Source organism: Giraffa tippelskirchi, chromosome 2 (assembly GCF_054371585.1).
Source record: "Giraffa tippelskirchi isolate mGirTip1 chromosome 2, T2T-mGirTip1v1.2.pri, whole genome shotgun sequence".
NCBI classification, from domain to species: domain Eukaryota; kingdom Metazoa; phylum Chordata; class Mammalia; order Artiodactyla; family Giraffidae; genus Giraffa; species Giraffa tippelskirchi.
Genome location: NC_137276.1, coordinates 1,073,507 through 1,087,500, shown reverse-complemented (window position 1 = coordinate 1,087,500; position 13,994 = coordinate 1,073,507).

Below are 13,994 nucleotides of genomic sequence, written 5' to 3'. Positions count from 1 at the left end.
CTGCCTCGCTGACCCTCCTGTGTCCTCCCCCGTGAGGCCCTCGAGGCGGCGTCGGGCCCACCTGACAGCGCAGGGCAGTCTCCCCGCCCCGAAGTTGGCTGCCCCCCACCCCGCTTCTGCCCTGTGGCTCCGGGCCCCTCATTGTCTCACCGTGTGAGGTCTTCTCAGGGTGCCAGGCCCTGGGCCTGGAGTGGAGGCTCGGGGTGGACACTTGTGCGGCACTCAGGCCATCACTGGGGCGATCAGCAGCCCCGGGGGAGCCGGTCGTGGGGGGGCAGGAGCTGGGGGCAGCTACTGTTGTCGTTCAGTCGCTCAGTCGTGTCCGACTCCTTGCGACCCCGTGGACCGCAGCACGCCAGGCCCCCCTGTCCATCACCAACTCCCGGAGTCCACCCAAACCCATGTCCATCGAGTCAGTGATGCCATCCGGCCATCTCATCCTCTGTCGTCCCCTTCTCCTTGTGCTCCCAATCTTTGCCAGCATCAGGGTCTTTTCCAATGAGTCCACTCTTCACATCAGGTGGCCAAAGTATTGGAGCTTCAGCTTCAGCATCAGTCCTTCCAATGACTATTCAGGACTGATCTCCTTTAGGATGGACTGGTTGGATCTCCCTGAAGTCCAGGGAACTCTCAAGAGTCTTCTCCAACATGACAGTTTGAAAGCATCAGTTCCTTGGCACTCAGCTTTCTTTATGGTCCAACTCTCACATCCATACATGACCACTGGAAAAACCATAGCCTCAACTAGGCAGACCTTTGGCAGCAAAGTGCTGTCTCTTTTTAAGCCTGGCAGCACGGGCTTGGGGCTAACCCTGCTTGTCAGGTGAGCGGGTCCTCTGGGGGCTGCAGCCTCACTGGGACCCACTTAGCTGCCTCTGTGGCCTCTCCCTCCCACAGAGTCAGCGGGAGGGGCTGCCGGCCTGGAGGTTCAGGCACCCTTGCGCCCCCTTCCTGCCAGGGGCCCCAACCCTCCCCACACAAGGCAGGCCCTCTCTGGGGAGGGAGGGCTGCCCAGGACAGAGGGACGCGAAGCTGAGTCTCGGAGGCCGCAGCTCAGAGCTTTGGCCCCAGGGTGGCTTTGGCACCTGAGTACAGGCTTCGGTAGATGCCGCCTGAAGGATAGGGAGGGACTCCTGTTTGCTCTGTGTCTGAAAGTCACCACCTAGCAGGTTTGCCCAAGCGCGGGGCCACTCCAGGACGCTGCCCACAGCCACCCCGGGGGCCTCAGAGGCGGCTGGGGGTGGGGGGGGGATGACGGCGGGTGGGAGGCCTACAGCACGACCCAGACACGCCGGTGGGTGAGGGTGGGCAGAGTGAGCATGGACGTTCCCCGGGCGCCCTGAGCCCCCTGACCCGGGGGCGGCTACGGGCCCAGTGGGCATCGGACAACTGCAGCTGGTAACTGTCTGGGCAGGCTCTTCCCCCAGGCCCGGTGGGGACCCTCCCGCCCCCTCTCCAGCCTGCATGCAGCTCGGGTTGGTCCTAGAGAGCTGGGCCACTCCGTGTCCTTGGAAGCTCGGGGCCCCCTGGACTGGACTCTGGGCCTCAGTCGCCAGCACCAAGCCCCGCCCCTTCCTCTCCTGCTCCGAGACCCCGTGTCTCCTTGCAGCCCCTTCCCACCCCACAGTGCACCCAGCTCAGGCCTCAACTCCCCACTGGAGCCCTCCCTTCCACTGGAGGCCCCGTTCAAGGGCCCCTCCCCTCCCGTCCAGGCCTGGATCTGGGGCAGCGCTGCAAACACTAGACAGGTGAACGCAGGCCTGGGCACGGCCTGCCTGGGGAGGACCTGACCGGTGGCGGGCCCTGCCCCGGGGCCCAGGGGGGGTGGCGCTCTGGGGGGCTGGGTCAGGAGTGGGGCTGCGGCTGCTAGATCTCCAGGCGGGGGTGGCTCAGCTCAGACCTCAGGCTCGCTCTCCTGCGGCGGAAGGGAGCCTGTGGGGGCCCTGGGAGCAGAGCTTCGGGGTCCACCCAGGAGCACTGCCTTCGTGACGCGAGTCTGCGCCTCACAGACCTGGGGTGTAAGCTCACGCTGCCCCTGAGTTCCCCCGGGTCAGGGTCTGCCGCAGGGGCCTTGGTGGGCACCCCGGAGCTCCTCGCCCGGCTCCACGAGCTCCAGGCCCCACTGAAGCCTCCTCCTTCTTCCAGGCTAAATCAGGTTGCCGTAGCTTTTCCTCGTGGGATGAAGAGGCAGCCTCTGAAACCAGGACACACGGCAGCAGTCTCCAGAGGGAGCTGGCTCATTAATTGCTCCTAAATTGGACAGAAGGGCGGTGGGACTTCATGGGAGCCCCTTCTGAGAACCGAGGGGTCGCCTTGCTGCAGCCCGGGACAGCCCGCCGCCTGGCTTCAGCTGCCCCCCTCCCCCACTGCCTGCTCCCCACGGACCTGGCCACCTCCAGAAACGTCTGGGGGAGAAGAGCGTGCTGCAGGGGGTTCTGTGAAAGGCGAGGGTGGGGGCATCATGCTGGTCCAGGGCTGTGCCCTGTGGGAACAGTGAAGCCTCCTCTCTGAGGGGTGGGTGGGTGGGCAGGCACTGCTGCAGGGCACAGGCCAGGCAGGCAGGGGGCCAGCTGGGACCACGGCAGGGCTGGCAGGCGGGTGGGCTTGTGGCTAGCACTGGTTGGGAGCCTCAGAGCTGATGGAGGTGCTCAGGAGCCCAGCAGAGCTGAGGGCGCCGGAGTCTGGGGTGGGCGGAGGCTTCTGACCCCTCTCGTGAGGGTTGGCGCTGACGGTGGCCACTCCCTCCACTCTCGGCAGAGCCAGCGTCTGGGAACCTCCACCAGCCTGCTGGAGACGGAGCCGGGACCCCTGTCCTCTGGGCTCCAGGCCCAGCTCACCGTTCGCGGACCTGGGAACTCTGCTGGCCTCTGTCCCCTGTCAGCCTGAGCTCCCGGGGGTCTGCAAGAGCTGGTGCATAAGCTGACTTGTGCTCAGGGACCCCCTTCTCTGAGCCCCTCCTCCCTCCTGCCTCCCCTCATGCATCTCAAGGTCTCTGCTCTGCTGCGACTCCTGCAGGCGGGGGCTCCCTGGCCCCAGCACAGCCAGGACCAGAAGTGAGGCTTCTCCCTGCCTGGAGACCCCTGATCAGGAAGAGAGGACCACAGCCCGGCCGGCCCTGGCAGGGGACAGGGTCCCCTCTGCCGAGCTTCCTGCCAGCTCACCCTCCTTGCGTGTCTGCACCCGAATCACAGCTGGCCCGTGGGACTGAGGGCGGGGTCTCCCTCCCAGGGCCCCCAGCCCCAGACCAGCAGCTCTGGGTTCAAACTGAGCTTGCCTGAACGCAGCCTCCGCCCCCGCCCGAGCCCGGAGCCGGAGCCCCACTCCTGCCCCCATCGCAGGCCCCACAAGCTGGTGGTGGAGGCCAGGCCAGCAGACACCCCCGCTGAGAGCCCACATGGCCCCCCAGGCCAGCACCCGGACAGGGCAGGCCTGGCTGCCCCCGGAGTGGAGGCTACCATGCCCCGCCCACGGGCCCTGGACGAGCTGCCAGCGTGCTGGGCCAGAGCCTCATGTTTTCTGGCCTCGATGAAAACCAGCTTGTTCTGTCCAAGCCTGGACCCGGCCCCGGCTTCCGGAAATGTTGAGCCAGCCAGAGTCTCATGCTTGGCTCTGGGATGGCCCGTCCGCTCCAGCATTCCAGAGTCTGTGCTGCCTGCCTGCCCAGCCTGCGGGGGGCGGGGGGTACTCTGAGCGCCAGCTGACCCCCAGGCCGCTGTGGGTCTGGGCTGGGTGAAGGGAAATTGAAGCCCCGGGGTCGTCACTTCCCCTGGAGGTCAGGCCGGCCCTGAGCCTCGGGTCTGTGGCCTCTTGGCTTCAGACAGGCCCGCGTGGTGTCCAGAGGCCTGGGTTTCGTGGGGCCACTTCCCCCCAGACGGCAGGAAGATTGGGATGTGGGGGTGGTGGGAGTGGCTTGGGTGGGCCAGGAGCCCTACCCCCAGGGCATCAGACCTCCCGGGGGGCGCTGGGTCTTCTCCGGGAGCTGCGCTCACTGCTGGCCCAGGGCTGGAAAGGGCAGAGCCAGGCCTGGCTCCCAGCACACCAGCTGGTTTTCTTCTCTGGCTGGAATCCAGGGAGGGCCTGTGCCCGCCACGACCTGGAGGGAAGCCTCCAGATCTCCCTGCAGGCCAAGCTACCCGCCCAGGGCCAGGCGGGAGGAGGGCACGGGCTCCGTGCTGACCTCACAGAGGCCCTGTCCTTCCGCTGCGAGACAGAGACCACAGCCTGGCATCTCTGGAGCAGTCACAGGGCGAGAGGGGCTGGTAGTGGCCCGAGGACCACGTGGCCAGGGCAGAGCTGGGCCCTCTGGCTGCCGGCCCCCACCCAGTTTGCAGTGGTCACACTCTTTACTCCTGAGCCGGACTGGAGTCCGCACTGGCCCCACTGGGGCCTCGTCTCCAAGTCCCTCCTGGCATCACACAAGGTCCAGCCGAGATGTCCAAGACACAGCGCCCCAGGGCCAGGGCCCTCATGGGGCCCCGCGTGGAAGCAGCAGTGAGCCACGGGCCACATGGAAAGTCCTGCTCTCTCCCACACAGACCGTGTGGGTGCATCTTGGAAATAAATATCGACTACTTCCAGAAATGGTCAGTGGTCTGTCTCCAGCCTTGGCGACAACCCCAAGTGGCCGCCTTAGCCCCGGGGGTGAAGGCCGTGGCTGGGACTGAGGATGAGCAACCCTGAGTGCCCACCTTAGCCCAGAGGTGAAGGCCAGGGCAGGGACCAGAGGGTAAAGGCTGGGGCGGGACCCGGGAACAGGCTACAGACTCCTCTCCTGGAAGCCGCTCCTGCTCCAGGCCCCCGGGCTTCCTGGGGCTCAGCCCCCCTCCAGGGCGGGATCTTTCCCCGGCGGTAAGTTGGCCCAGAAGGACACACCTGTCCAAGCTTGCCCCCCCAGGCCGGGCCCAGCCACTCCTTACAGAGGAAGCTGAGGGGTCAGGGCCATGTGGACTGGTCCCTGAGGGGAGAGAGAGGCGGGGCACGCTGGCTGTGGGGAGGGAAGACCCCCGGCACGCAGGCGCTCAATTCCCAGTTGACAGGTCGCCCTCGGGTCGAGGCCCCGTGTTCCCCGCGCCGGGGGGTCCTGCAGATGGGCTGCGGGCTCTGCCACGTGCCCAGGTGGCCGGCCAGCCCCCGGTCCTCTCAGCGCCGGGCGGGCGGGGGCAGGGCCCTGGGCAGCCTCTGGTCTTGTCTGATCAGACCCTTCAGGGACCCTTGGGGACATGAGGCCAGGAGGGTCTGCCCTGCTTGGGGTCACAGGGCTGCTGTGACAGCCGGGATGTGGGTGGAAAGAAAGACCCTCCCCATCCGGCCACTGTTGGCCGAGGTTGTTGGCATCAACCGCTGAGCTGGAGGCTCGCTGAGGCCAGGACGAGGCCGTGCCCAGGGCAGGGGACACCCGGGGGACACTCAGGGCAACTCGCTGGGGATGCCTGGAGAGACACTCGCCCGACGAAGGAACCACGTGGAGGGGGGTCTGCGGCTCAGACCTCCTGGGTTTGGGCTCAGGGAATGCTCTGGTGGGGGCTTTGATGATGGGGGTGGCACCCGTCAGGCCGCACGCCCAGGCCACCGTCCAGCCCCGAGAGTGCCCGGCCCCGGCTGGCCTCTGCTTCGGTGGCTCCTGCCCGCCTGGGGAGCCGGGGCTGAGAAGCCTGTTGCCTCAGCCCCTCCCCACAGCCCAGCGCCCCAGATTCTGCTGCTGGAAATACATTCAATTAAGCAGAAAGGCCTGAGAGCCACCTGGAGAGCCAAGCCGGTTACACAACCTCATCCCCGTGGCCGGGAAGACACGCGTGCTGCCTCGCCTGGGCGGGGGCAGGAGGGGCTCCCGGACGCTGGGGTCTGTCCCGGGCCCCCTCCCAGCTGGAAGGCAGGCGGCGTGGCTTTGGTGGGAAGCTCGTGGGCCCCTCCCAGCTTCCTGCGGGGACACAGCCCCCTCCCCGGGCCATGCTCGGCCCAAGGTGACCTGACAGGCAGGTGCGGTTTCCAGGCTGAGCCCTGAGGGAGCTGTGGTGCTGAGCAGAATGGTGCTGACTGGGTGGGTAGGGGGGCTCCTGGAGCCCCAAGATCGGGGGAGGGGTCACAGCCTCCTGTGGAGCTCCCCAGGAGGGGAGCCCTGGGAGCTGGCGGAGGTACAGACGGGGGCCAGTGGGGCAGCCCCAGGGGTCCGAGCCCCCTCCCGCTGAGGCCACAAACTGGTCAGCCTGCAGGGCTCTCGGAACCACACCCCACCCCACGCAGACAAGCGGAGGCTCTAAGGCCCTCTGTGGTCAGCAGTGAAGCGATCCCCACCTCGCAGGGCCCCTGAGAGTGGGGGGATGCGGGGAGGGCTGCCCGGGGACTCGCTGGCCACGGGCCCCCGGGCGCAGACAAGCGGAGGCTCTAAGGCCCTCTGTGGTCAGCAGTGAAGCGATCCCCACCTTGCAGGGCCCCTGAGAGTGGGGGGACGCGGGGAGGGCTGCCCGGGGACTCGCTGGCCACGGGCCCCCGGGCACGGGGCCGCAGCAGCAGCCGCAGCACCAGCTCCGATCCGCCCCGGGCGGGCTCTCTGGGCCGGCGCCCCTCCACCGCCGTGGCCCTGGCCTCCTCCCCTCCCCAGGCAGTGGCTGGGAGTAGCCAGGGCAGGGGGAGGCTCCCAGGCCCCGTCACGGCCAGGAGGCCCAGGCCGAGCAGGTGCCCACCCTGGGCACCTGGATGCTTCTGGGGCGGGCCACGGTCCAGGGGAGCCCCGCCGGACCCTGCTCTGTGGCCCCGCCTGCCCCCTCCAGCCCTTCCTTTGCTGAGGAGCCACGAGATGAGACTCAGTGGTTCTGGCATCTGCTCTCAAGCAAAACCACACGGGTGGCCTCTTCCAGGGATGGAGCTGATTCGTCTACCGTGAGAGGCAGATGCCGCCCACGCCCTCCAAGCCTGAACCCAGGACTCCTCGCCGCCAGGTCGGGGCCTGCCCGAGTGGCGGGCAGGGTCCCTGTTGCCACCTCATGCTTGCCCTGCCAGGGAAACTGACGTGTGAAACAGGCGTGGTCAGGTGCCAACAGGGTGTGACCGGTGTGGCCAGGAGTGCAGGGGCCACGGCCCAGCAGGGCTGGCTGCAGGTGGGGCCCAGCTGAGGAGCCAATGTGCAGAAAAAGACCGGACCAGACACAGGAGGGGCAGCGGGATTGCCAGGGAGAGGACGGGGCAGAGCAAAGGCCCTGGGGCAGGGTCGTGGTGGGAGTGGACAGAGGGGCAGGCCCAGCTGGGCAGGTGTCTGGTGCAGGCAGGTGAGGGAGGTGGGGAGCAGGACGCAAACCTGGCCTCTGGGATTTGACTTTCAGCGCCCTTCCTGCGGTGGTGGGATTGCCAAGGTTGTCTCCAGGGGAAACTGCTTATTTGTTTAGGAAAATATGTTAATGGACCTTTCATTTCTGGAAGGAAAATTCCAGGGCTCAGTCTGGACCCAGAATCAAAACAGAGTCAAAGTGTCCCCCCACCCCCAAGAAGGAGGGAGGTGCTCTGGAGTGAAGCTCTTAGGTGACCTCCCCGCCCCGGGTCTGTGGAGGGGGGTGGGGAGGGGGCAGGGAGGGGACTGGGCCCCAGGTAAGGATGAGGGACTAGTTTCCATTTAATTTCTCCCACGGCCCGGGAGCTTAAGTACTTTCACTTCAGATACCTGAATTATTTTATGTAAATTGTTTTATCCTAGTCTCTCCCCATTTTCCGTTGGAATATTTGTCTTTTTTATTAGTTCTGGAATTCATCTGTTACAAATTTTTTTTTCTTGTCACTCGATTTTTAATTTATTAAAGATATGTGCACATATAAAAATGTTAAAATTCCCTGCAGTCAAATTTATCTGTATTTTCCTTTCATGATTCTTCTTTGGGTTAATACTTAGAAAGTTCTTATCAAATTTAAAATTAGTGCAATACCTCCACATGCCTTTTTAATTTATAGCATGATTTTATTTTTTAATTGCTTCTCTAATCCTTCTGGAATTTAATTTACGTGGATACTTGGTTAGAGATACAACTTGACTTTTATCTCTGGAGACTTAACCAATTATCCTGACAACCTTTGTTGAACATTCACTATGTAACAGTCAGAGTTCTTGTGGTTGGTCCCTGTACTTTGAATAAGGCTTAATCAAGGTGGCCACTCAGAGGCTCGGGAGGGTTTAAGGAACAGAACTGAGGCTTGCCCAGGAGCATGGAGCCCGGCATCCTAGGCCCAAAGCTGCATGGAGGGGGCCCTCACTGGTCAGGGAGAGACACAGCTTCCCCAGCAAGCTGGCCCAGCTGGTCAGGGAAGAATTCCCTGGCCTTCCTCTCCTCTCCCAGTCCCCCAGTGCTGGGCAGCGAAGTTCTCCAAAGAGGAGGGAAATTCTTGCAGTCCCATCGCTGGGTGAGGGCTGGGGGTGCAGAAAGGGGAAGCCCCTCAGCCCCTCTCCCAGACAGTCTCCAGATCCCTCCTCTCCTCTTGCAGCCCTAGGGCTGGGTCCCCAGGGGCAGACCTGCTGGGCAGGCAGGTAAGCAGCCAACCTGGTCTAACTCCAACTGCTGTCAGCCCCACCCAGCTCCGTCTCCACTGGCCACACCAGTCCAGCCCTCGCTCCCCTGTCTAGCAGGCTTCTCTGTGGCTCAGACGGCAGAGAATCCACCTGCAATGCTGGAGACCTCCGATCCCTGGGTGGGGAAGATCTCCTGGAGGAGGGCATGACAACCCACTCCCATGGCCTGAGAATCCCGTGACTGAGGAACCTGGGGGCTACACTCCATCGAGTCAGAGAGTCAGAAAGGACTGACTTGACGGAGCACCTGTGCAAAGGAAAGAAAGTGGCTGGAGCAGAAGCAAAATGCGGACACATGAAGACCCAGCACTTTCAGAACTCATGAAACACATCAACCCATGAGCTTGAGAGGCTCTGCAAACCTCAAGCAGAGAAATCAAGGTGATGAAAAATAAGGAAATTATCAACTCCAGGAAAATAAAAAGTTGTATAACAAAGGGAACACAATCAAATCACATTTCCAGCTTGAGTCTAAATGCCATTGACCTAATCTAATAACATAGCCATCAGTTTTGATTTAATAAAAAATCATGATATATCCCATAAAAATAGGGGAAAAGAAAGAAGTTGATGGGTCTGTGTGGTGGTTGAGGCAATGGAAGAGAGTTTACCTTCATTGTCCAAACCAGGAAGACTCTGTGTGTGTGTGTGTGTGTGAGTCACTCAGTCATGTCTGACTATTTGTGACCCTATGGACCATAGCCCACCAGGTTCTTCTGTCCATGGACTTCTCCAGGCAAGAATACTGGAGTGGGTTGCCATTCCCTTCTCCAGAGGATCTTCCCAACCTGACCCATGGATCAACCCCAGGTCTCCCGCACTGCAGGCAGATCCTTTACCATCTGAGCCACTGGGGAAGCTTAAAACACCTCAAACTGAGACGCCAAGCCATGCTGGGATAACTGTGCTATTTAGAAATGGATTGGTAAGTACCAGGAGGAATTTCTAAACAGAGCTGAAAGTGGTGACCTCTCAAGAGCAGGAAGGAAAGTAACAGGGGTTAGCACTACGCTGTAAACCCCAGACAGTTTTGAGTTTTAAAGTCAAAATATGTATTACTTTGATTAAAATTAAGGTTAATGATGAATGTTCAGTGACAGATGAATGGATAAAGAGGTGGTACATGTATACAGCGGAACGTGGAATACTACTCAGCCATAAAAGAATGCAATAGTGCCATTTGCAGCAACATGGACTGACCTAGAGATGATCGCACTAAGTGAAGTCAGACAGAGAAAAGCAAATACCATCTGACAGTACTTACATGTGAAATCTCAAATACGACACAAATGAACTTATCTATGGAACAGACTCATATCACAGAGATCAGACTTGGGATTACCAAAGGCGAGGGACTTGGGGGAGGGAAGGATTGGGATTTTAGGATGAGGAGATGCAAACTAGTTTATAGAGAACGGGTAGACAGCAAGATCCTGCATATAACACAGGGGGTTGTATTCAGTGTTCTTTGATAAACCATAACGGAAAAAAATGTATAAATATGTATAACTGAATCACTTTGCTGTACAGCAGAAATCAACACATCATAAGATGACTATACTTCAATAAAATAAATTTTTTAAAATTTAGGTTAATGAATATTAAGTATTATCAATGTCTTTTGTAGTGCCTATTGATAATCAAACTATCATACTTCTAATGACTAAATTATTGATACAATTTAGATTGTATAATTTTAACTCATCCTTGCCTAAAAAGGATAAAATTAATGCATTCAGTGTATGGTTAATTTAAGATGGTGACAACTTAATTTGCTAAGAATTTATTTGGAATTCTCATATTTGCACTCATAATTGAGGTTGTATCAAAAGGATTTTCTTATAATGCTGCTGCTGCTGCTAAGTCGCTTTAGTCGTGTCCGACTCTGTGCGACCCCATAGATGGCAGCCCACCAGGCTCCCTCGTCCCTGGGATTCTCCAGGCAAGAACACTGGAGTGGGTTGCCATTTCCTTCTCCAGTGCCTGAAAGTGAAAAGCGAAAGTGAAGTTGCTCAGTCGTGTCCGACTCTTAGCAACCCCGTGGACTGCAGCCCACCAGGCTCCTCCGTCCCTGGGATTTTCCAGGCAAGATTACTGGAGTGGGGTGCCATTGCCATCTCCGTCTTATAATGCTAGCTATGCTAAATTAGCATTTAGGGTTGAATCACTGTTGTTGTTGTTCAGTTGCCAAGTCGTGTCTAAGTCTTTGAGACCCCATGGGCTGCAGCACGCCAGGCTTTCCTGTCCCTCACCATCGCTTGGAGTTCGCCCAAGTTCACGTCCTTTGAGTCGGTGATGCCATCCAACCATCTCATCCTCTGTGTTTTTCCCTTCTCCTCCCGCCTTCAATCTGTCCCAGCATCAGGGTCTTTTCAAATAAGTCAGTTCTTTGCATCAGGTGGCCAAAGCACTGGAGCTTCAGCTTCAGCATCAGTCCTTCCAATGAGTATTCAGGGTTGATTTCCTTTAAGATTGACTTGTTTGATCTAGAGGGATAAAATTAATTGGGAAGTTTTCTATACTTTTCATTAATCAGTGGATATATATAGATATATTCTCTCTCTCTATATATATACACACATATATATGTATATACATATACACACACACACACATGGCCCTGGAGAAGGAAATAGCAACCCACTTCAGTGTTCTTACCTGGGAAATCTCATGGACAGAGGAGCCTGGTGGGCTACAATCCATGGGGTCACAAGAGTCGGACACGACTGAGCAACTAAACCACCATATGGCATTGAAAATATCTGTTCCTTAAAATTTTGAAAAGTTGTTGCTGTTCACTCAGTCGTGTCTGACTCTTTGCGACCCCGTGGACTGCAGCACGCCAGGCTTCCCTGTCCTTCACCATCTCCTGCAGTTTGCTCAAACTCATGTCTGTCGAGTTGGTGATGCCATCCAACCATCTCATCCTCTGTTGTCCCCTCCTCCTCCTGTCCTCAGTCTTTCCCAGCATCCAGGTCTTTTCCAATGAGTCAGCTCTTCGCATCAGGTGGACAAAGTATTGGAGCTTCAGCTTCAGCATCAGTCCTTCCAATGAATATTCAGGACTGATTTCCTTTAGGATTGACTGGCTTGACCTCCTTGCTATTCAAGGGACTCTCAAGAGTCTTCTCCAACACCACAGTTCTAATGCATCAGTTCTTCAGCTCTCAGCGTATTTTATCGTCCAGCTCTCACCTCTGTACATGACTACTGGAAAAACCATAGCTTTGACTGGATGGACTTTGGCAGCAAAATAATGTCTCTGCTTTTTCATATGCTGTCTAGGTTTGTCATTGCTTTTCTTCCAAGGAGCAAGCGTCTTTTAATTTCATGGCTGTGGTCACCGTCCACAGTCATTTTGGAGCCCAAGAAAATAAAGTCTGTCACTGTTTCCATTGTTTCCCCATCTATTTGCCATGAAGTGATGGGAGTGGATAGCTCACCCATGAAACTGCGCTGGCCTGGCAGCTCTGTGAATCACTCTTTGGCGGCCCTCTCAGTTTAGTCCATGGTTACTCACTCATCTATTGCAGTCTTCAAGTTTCCTCATGAGACAAGTTTGGAAAAGGACATTTTCCTAGAAAATCACCCCCTTCTTGGAGATGTGCAAACACTGTAATAGCGTTATGCATGACTTCACTTATTATTTGTAAGCTACTGTGTTGTTTTTTAAGAATTGTTTTTGACATTTAGTTTTGCTTTGTAACCAAATACAAATGCTTAGACTAATCCTACGTGTAACTGACTTAAAAGCTCACTACAAATGTTCGAAGTTTCAGGACGCCCTCCTCTCTGCGCCCGTGGTCCAGCGTCCCGTCCTGGGGCAGGAAGGCAGCAGCACCGTCCGCCGGTCCGGTTCCCTCCCGTCCAGGTGGCTCTCAGGCCTCTGCTCACGTGCCAGCCCGTGATCCTGTCGGTCTCCCTGAACTTCCGGCAGCTGCTCTCCTTTTAAATCACACCTTATTCCACGGAGACCTCGTTTGTCTCTGGTGTCCTCAGTACGTTTATTCTTGATTTTAAGCGAAAGCATGAAGCAGACACTCAAATATATATTCTTCTCTACTAGAAAATATTTTGCAAACTGTGTTTTCCATTTTCACCTCGGTTGCAACGGGCGCATGGGTGCATGTGGGTACATATGCACACACACATGTGGGCTGTACCTATGCATGCATGTGTGTACAAGCGTGAACCCACATGTGTGTATGTAGATGTGAAAGCACTTGTGCAGGTGTGTATATGTGCATGGTCGTCTGTGTGTGTATGTTTGCATATGTGAGTGTGTATGCGTGTATGGGTGTGCATGTTCGTGTGCCAGAGCGTTTATATTTGTGCATGTGTGTGCGCACGCGTGTGTCCTACACGGGTGTGCTTCATGTCTGTCACGCCGGAGCTGCTAGAGGCCACCTGATGAGGGTAGACACCGTGTGAGGAAGCTGGGGTGCGCGGTGCCCCTGGCCACCTGCCGGCTGCCGGCCCTGCAGCTTGCGTGGAGGCTGCCAGCCATCGTCCCTCTTGAGAACTGGATCCTGAGGGCCCCGGGATTAGCGGCGTCCACCACAGACCGCAGAGCCAAGGTGAAGCATTCCGGGGCCTGCCTCCAGCGGGGCCGCGTCCGGGAAGCCCCAGGTCCAGAAAGGACACGGGCAGGTGGCCCAGGACCCCAGCCGCCGCCTGCCGCCCAGAGGGAGCACTGCGTCCAGCGCCCCGCCGTGGTCTCCGGAAGCCATCACCGCCGCGGGGAGGGGCGGCATTCCGGCAGAGCGACGTCCAGCGGCAGCGCCCTTTGCGTCTGCTGGTCGCCGCCCGTCGCCCACGTGTTCCCGGGCCCCGCCGGCGCAGCGCCGCGGCCGCCCCCACGGGGGGCGCTGCGGAGACGGCGCTCCTCCCCCGGGGCCCTGGGGACAGGCGGTCCTTCTGGACGCCCACCCTCCCGCTGGGGGCCGACCCTCCTTCCCCTCCGCCCCTGGCAGGCCCCCCCTTTCTCCAACAGGCACCCTACCCATCCTCACCCCGCAGCCTTCGGGAAAACCGGCCACTCGGATGCCCCGGCCCTGGGGCTCCATTTCCTGCCCCCTCCCCACCCGGAGACCCCTCCTCCTGGCCCCGGGTCTCCGGCCTCCTCTCCTCAGCCTGACCGACAGCAGGGCCTGTCGGTGGCGCTGCGCTGACCAGCCCGCTGCCCGCCGGGGTCCTGTGTCCCTCACCGTCCTGCACGTGGGGTGACCTGCTCCCCCCGAGATGACCTGGGAGACCCCGGGCCCGGCCAGAGCCCAAGGCCTCTGAGGGGTCAAGAGAAGCCCCTGAGCTTCAAAAAGAGTAGGATCCACTTGTTTCCTGGAAGACTTCCGGGGGAGCCCCCTCGGTGGGCACCGAGGATGCTGGGGATGGGCGGGGCCGGCCAGAGGGCCGTGTGGCAGGGGCAAGTCCAAGACGTACTGCTTCA